At 58.0% G+C, this 6,710-nt stretch overlaps 1 protein-coding gene across 1 annotated transcript in view; it reads left to right on the forward strand.

The window, feature by feature from the left end:
- Window positions 1–2,545: 2,545 nt before the first annotated feature.
- Window positions 2,546–6,710, forward strand: part of LOC147103307 (mediator of RNA polymerase II transcription subunit 30) — a 36,706-nt gene continuing 32,541 nt past the window's right edge. The window contains exon 1 of the mRNA XM_085962781.1: window positions 2,546–2,715. The gene's annotated coding sequence lies outside the window, so the exon portion shown is untranslated. The remainder of the gene's footprint in view (window positions 2,716–6,710) is intronic.

The raw sequence follows: 6,710 nt of genomic DNA on the forward strand, positions 1-6,710 counted from the left end.
TTTCAAGGGATTTGGATAAATACTTGAAGGGGAAAATTTGCAGGGCTGTGGGGAAAGGGCAGGGAGTGGGACTAATTGGATCGCTCTTTCAATGAGCCGGCACAGACAGGATTAGCCGAATGGCCTCTTTCTGTGCTTTATAATTCTAGTTGGTGACACTTGTCACCTCGTAATCAGGAGGCTGAGAGCTTGAGTCCGGCTCCAGGAGTTGAGGACATAATCTGGGTTGACACTTCATCTCTGCTTCTTACTACACAATACTGTCTGCAGGCAAGATGTTAAACTGAGATCCTGTTCCGGTGTACGGTAGGAGTGATTTTCTAACAAAAATTGACACTGAGCCATATAAGGAGATATTGGGACATGTGACTAAAAGCTTGGTCAAAGAGGTAAGTTTGGAGCAGCATCTTCAAGGAGGGGAGAGAGAAACAGAGGTTTAGATGGGGAATTCTAGGGCCTAGGCAGCTGAAGGCACGGCCACCAATGGTGGAGCGATGAAAATCGGGGATGCGCAAGAGGCAAGAATTGAAGGAGTGCAGAGATCTCGGAGGGTCGTATGGATGGAGGTTAGAGCTGGGGAGGGGGGCGAGGCCATGAAGGGATTTTAACACGGATGAAAATTTTAAAATCGAGGTGTTGCCGGACCGGGAGCTAATGTAGGACGGCGAGCACAGGGGGGTGATGGGTGAACAGGACTTGGTGCGAGTTAAAATCTGAGCAACAGTTTAGCACGAGCTCAAGTTTCGAGGGTGTAAGGTGGGAGGCCGGCCAGGCGAGCATTGGAATAGTCGAGTCTGGAGGTAACAAAGAAATGGATGAGGATTTCAGCAGCGGATGAGCTGAAGCAAGGGTGGAGGCGGGCGATGTTACTGTCTAGTCATTGGTTTTATTGCTGTTTGCAGGATCTTGCTCGAACAAAATGTCTATGAAATGTAATTCATTGTGTGAAGTTTCTTTTTGATATGGAGTGGAGCCAACTCCATACAGGTTTTATTAACTTTTAACAGTAATTCTTTCGTTGTAATGTAAGGAAAATACTTTAACTTTTAGAAAATGAAATGTTGTGACTTCTACTGCAAACTTTTCCCACAAGTAAAAGTATCTCTCGTGCCCCAATGAACGCCTTTTGATAAATGCCCTACTCGCTATGGTACTGAGCCATCCCGAACATGCAGGTCCCAGGCTAGAACCGTAGAATGGTACAGCACAGAAGGAGACCATTCAGCCCGTCATGCCTGTGCCGGCTCTTTGAAAGCGAGCGATCCAATTAGTCCCACTGCTATTCCCTTTAGCCATAGCCCCTCTATTGTTTACGCTTCAAGTATTTATCCAATTCCCTATTGAAAGTTACTACTGAATCTGTTTCCAACACCCTTTCAGGCAGCACATTTCAGATCATTAAAACTCTGCTTATAAAAAAAAAAAAAAAAAAAAATTCTCCTCATCTCCCCTCTGGATCTTTTGTCAATTGCTTTAAACCTTCTACCCTCTGCACACTGGTGATTTGCCCAGCAGTAGGGATGCTACCAATGTTCCCTTTAATTTTTTTGGGGGGGGGGGGGTGCAGCCCCTTTAAGGGGGCAGCAGGGCCCATGCAAAATACAGCGCATGCGCGGTTTTTCCTATTTAAAAGCCGGCTGCGCGGGAGCTGCAGAGTCGCGCAGCTTAAAGGGAACATTGGATGCTACTTTTGGCACCGTGTCCCTGAGTTATAGAGTGGAAATGTAATGTTTTCCAGTAACCTCTGTAACTTGGGCTGTCTCTCAGAAATTGCCTCTGTGCAGAGGGGTTTCCGGTATGGGCTGCTCCTGCACACACTCCACTCCCTCGCCTCATCTTCCCTCCGGACTATCTTGCCGCCTGGCGGGGAGTGGGGGGCTCCCCTGCACCGTTGGGGATCTGGGATGGAGAGTGCTGCACGGAGCAGTCCCGTCCAATAGGTTTTTAAGTCAGTTCACGGACTCCCAGGCGACCTGTAACCTCTGCGGCCTGGATGAGTCCGTGTTGCACATCTGCAGGCCGTGCAAGAGGTTCCAGCCCCTCTTCCGTTATTTAAAGGGACTGCTCCTCAATTTTTGGCTCTACTTCAGTCCCATATTCCTAATCTGTGGCTGCCCGGTGGGAGGGCAAGTGGGCAAGTCAGGGGACCTCCTCACGGGTCTGCTCCTGGGCCTGGCCAAGGGGGCCGTTCACACGGTTGGACACGGCCCAGGGGGAGCAGGGATCACTCTGCCTGCCTCTCTTCCGCGGCCTTATCCGCGCCTTGGTGGAGAAGGAGTATGCGGTGTTTGCCGGTATGCTTGAGGGTTTTCATGACTGGTGGACACAGCAGGGACTAGAGGGCACACTGGGCACAGGAGCCAATATTATTAAATTTGATAAGTTTCCTTATGGTTTAGTTTTGTATTAGTTGTGCCCCTTTAAAAAAGGGCTCTTGATGCCACAAGGGAAACCCAGTGTCTCCTTATCGTTTTATTAAAAGGGGCAGACTGCAGTTCTTTCAAATGAATCCTTGACTGCCCCGACCCAAAAACTCAACCACACAGCACGTTTCGCAGTGCGGAAGTGAAGTCATCCACCCCTCGATCTCTGATTTGTTCCTGAACAACAAGACGGCTTCCTGTTACAATATTGAAAGTTTCTATTTTACATAAGAAAGGTTCGAGAGCGAACGGGGGCGAAGAGCTGGTGGATGTGGATTTGAAGCTTCAAGAGGTAAAGGGTTTTTGTTCTGGGCTTGGGAAGAAGAGGTGTGATTCTTTCTTAATCCGTGTCCGGATTTGACATAAAATAACATGTTAACTTTTTGCAGACAAAAGATTCGGTGCAGTTTTGTTTGTGGCAACATTGCCGATTAAATTTCGTGCACTCGATCGTTTCCTGAATCTAGTTATTTAATTGTGAATTAAAAAGATGGAAGGTGCTTACTGCGGGTGTGTGTTCTGGGGGAGATGGTTTTGGAATGTCGGACGTGCTGCGATACATTGTAGCAGCGTGTAGAACCTTCGCAACATTGTCTCAATGTTTCGAATGTGGGTTTTATTGGCGTTCGAAATGTTTGTTGCAATGTGTCCGGGCGGCTGAAACTGACGAGCGGTGTCCCTAATCGTCGTGAAACTGACCAGGGCCGTTCCCCCTTGTCCTCTTCCCTTCTCTTTCCCCCCAACCCCCTTCCCCCCCTTCCCCTCCCCCCCCCACCCTTCTCTCTTTCCCCCCCCCCACCTCCCCCCCCACCCACCCTTCTCTCTTCCCCCCCCCAACCACCCCCTCAAACTCCCCCCCCACCCACCCTTCTCTCTTCTCCCCCCCCCACCCACCCTTCTCTCTTCTCCCCCCCCACCCAACCCTTCCTCTTCTCCCCCCCACCCACCCAACTCCCCCCCCCCAACCCACCCTTCTCTCTTCTCCCCCCCCCCACCCACCCATCACCTCCCCCCCCACACAACCTTCTCCCCCCCCACCCAACCCAACCCCACCCCCCAACTCTCAACTCCCCCCCCACCCACCTCACACTTCCCCCCCCCACACTCACCCCCCCCCCACCCTTCTCTCTTCCCCCCCCCCACCCCAACCTCCCCCCCCACCAAAACCCTTCTCCCCCCCCCCACCCACCCAACTCCCCCCCCCCCCACCCAACCCTTCTCCTCCCCCCCCCACCCACCCTCTCTCTTTCTCCCCCCCCACCCAACCCTTCCCCCCCCCACCTCTTCCTTCCCCCCCCCCCAACCCTTCTCTCTTCTCCCCCCCCCACCCTTCTCTCAACACCCCCCCCCACCCTCTCTCTTCTCCCCCCCCCCCACCCTTCTCTCTTCTCCCCCCCCCCCACCCATCCTCTTCACCCCCCCCCCCACCCTTCTCTCTTCTCCCCCCCCCCACCCTTCTCTCTTTCTCCCCCCCCCCACCCTTCTCTCTTCTCCCCCCCCCACCCTTCTCTCTTCCCCCCCCCACCCTTCTCTCTTCCCCCCCCCACCCTCTCTCTTTCCCCCCCCCCCAACCCAACCCCCCCACACTTCTCCCCCCCCCCCCACCCTTCTCTCTTCCCCCCCCCACCCACCTCAACTTCCCCCCCCCCCAACACCAACCCCCCCACCTTCACAACCCCCCCCCCCAACACCAACCCCCCCCACCCTTCTCCCCCCCCCCCACCCTTCTCCTCCCCCCCCCCACCCTTCAACCCCCCCCCCACCCTTCTCTCTTTCCCCCCCCCCACCCTTCTCTCTTTCCCCCCCCCCCCCCACCCAACCCCCCTCTTCCCCCCCCCCCCCACACCTCTCTTCCCCCCCCCACCCTTCTCACTTCCCCCCCCCCACCCTTCTCTCTTCCCCCCCCACCCAACTCTCTTCCCCCCCCCACCCATCTCTCTTTCCCCCCCCCACCACCACTTCCCCCCCCCACCCTCTCTCTTCCCCCCCCCCACCCTCTCTCTTCCCCCCCCCCACCCTTCTCTCTTCCCCCCCCCACCCTTCTCTCTTCCCCCCCCCCACCCTTCTCTCTTTCCCCCCCCCCACCCTTCTCTCTTCCCCCCCCCACCCTTCTCTCTTCCCCCCCCCACCCTTCACTCTTCCCCCCCCCCCACCCTTCTCTCTTCCCCCCCCCCCACCCACTCACTTCCCCCCCCCACCCTTCTCTCTTCCCCCCCCCCCCCACCCCCCACCCTCTCTTCCCCCCCCACCCTCACAACCCCCCCCCACCTCTCTTCCCCCCCCACCCAACACCTTCCCCCCCCACCCTTCTCTCTTCCCCCCCCCACCCTTCTCTCTTCCCCCCCCCACCCTTCTCTCTTCCCCCCCCACCCTTCTCACTTCCCCCCCCCACCCTTCTCTCTTTCCCCCCCCCCACCCTTCTCTCTTTCCCCCCCCCACCCTTCTCTCTTCCCCCCCCCACCCTTCTCTCTTTCCCCCCCCACCCTTCACTCTTCCCCCCCACCCTTCTCTCTTTCCCCCCCCACCCTTCTCTCTTTCCCCCCCCACCCTTCTCTCTTTCCCCCCCCACCCTTCTCTCTTCCCCCCCCACCCTTCTCTCTTTCCCCCCCCCACCCTTCTCTCTTCCCCCCCCCACCCTTCTCACTTCCCCCCCACCCTTCTCTCTTTCCCCCCCACCCTCCCTTCCCCCCACCCTTCTCTCTTCCCCCCCCACCCTTCTCTCTTTCCCCCCCACCCTTCTCTCTTCCCCCCCACCCTTCTCTCTTTCCCCCCCACCCTTCTCTCTTTCCCCCCCCCACCCTTCTCTCTTTCCCCCCCCACCCTTCTCTCTTCCCCCCCACCCTTCTCTCTTTCCCCCCCACCCTTCTCTCTTTCCCCCCCACCCTTCTCTCTTTCCCCCCCCTCTCTTCCCCCCCACCCTTCTCTCTTTCCCCCCCACCCTTCTCTCTTTCCCCCCCACCCTTCTCTCTTTCCCCCCCCACCCTTCTCTCTTTCCCCCCCACCCTTCTCTCTTTCCCCCCCACCCTTCTCTCTTTCCCCCCCCACCCTTCTCTCTTCCCCCCCACCCTTCTCTCTTTCCCCCCCCACCCTTCTCTCTTTCCCCCCCCACCCTTCTCTCTTTCCCCCCCACCCTTCTCTCTTTCCCCCCCACCCTTCTCTCTTTCCCCCCCACCCTTCTCTCTTTCCCCCCCCACCCTTCTCTCTTTCCCCCCCACCCTTCTCTCTTCCCCCCCCACCCTTCTCTCTTTCCCCCCCACCCTTCTCTCTTTCCCCCCCCACCCTTCTCTCTTTCCCCCCCCACCCTTCTCTCTTTCCCCCCCACCCTTCTCTCTTTCCCCCCCCACCCTTCTCTCTTTCCCCCCCACCCTTCTCTCTTTCCCCCCCACCCTTCTCTCTTTCCCCCCCACCCTTCTCTCTTTCCCCCCCACCCTTCTCTCTTTCCCCCCCACCCTTCTCTCTTTCCCCCCCACCCTTCTCTCTTTCCCCCCCACCCTTCTCTCTTTCCCCCCCCACCCTTCTCTCTTTCCCCCCCCACCCTTCTCTCTTTCCCCCCCACCCTTCTCTCTTTCCCCCCCACCCTTCTCTCTTTCCCCCCCACCCTTCTCTCTTTCCCCCCCACCCTTCTCTCTTTCCCCCCCCACCCTTCTCTCTTTCCCCCCCACCCTTCTCTCTTTCCCCCCCACCCTTCTCTCTTTCCCCCCCACCCTTCTCTCTTTCCCCCCCCACCCTTCTCTCTTTCCCCCCCCACCCTTCTCTCTTTCCCCCCCACCCTTCTCTCTTTCCCCCCCCACCCTTCTCTCTTTCCCCCCCACCCTTCTCTCTTTCCCCCCCACCCTTCTCTCTTTCCCCCCCACCCTTCTCTCTTTCCCCCCCACCCTTCTCTCTTTCCCCCCCACCCTTCTCTCTTTCCCCCCCACCCTTCTCTCTTTCCCCCCCACCCTTCTCTCTTTCCCCCCCACCCTTCTCTCTTTCCCCCCCCACCCTTCTCTCTTTCCCCCCCACCCTTCTCTCTTTCCCCCCCACCCTTCTCTCTTTCCCCCCCCACCCTTCTCTCTTTCCCCCCCACCCTTCTCTCTTTCCCCCCACCCTTCTCTCTTTCCCCCCACCCTTCTCTCTTTCCCCCCCCACCCTTCTCTCTTTCCCCCCCACCCTTCTCTCTTTCCCCCCCACCCTTCTCTCTTTCCCCCCCACCCTTCTCTCTTTCCCCCCACCCTCCCCCACCCTTCTCTCTTTCCCCCCCCACCCTTCTCTCTTTCCCCCCCACCCTTCTCTCTTTCCCCCCCCACC

This window comes from Somniosus microcephalus, chromosome 20 (genome assembly GCF_052327205.1).
Source record: "Somniosus microcephalus isolate GS21.2 chromosome 20, FLI_Smic_1.0, whole genome shotgun sequence".
NCBI lineage: Eukaryota > Metazoa > Chordata > Chondrichthyes > Squaliformes > Somniosidae > Somniosus > Somniosus microcephalus.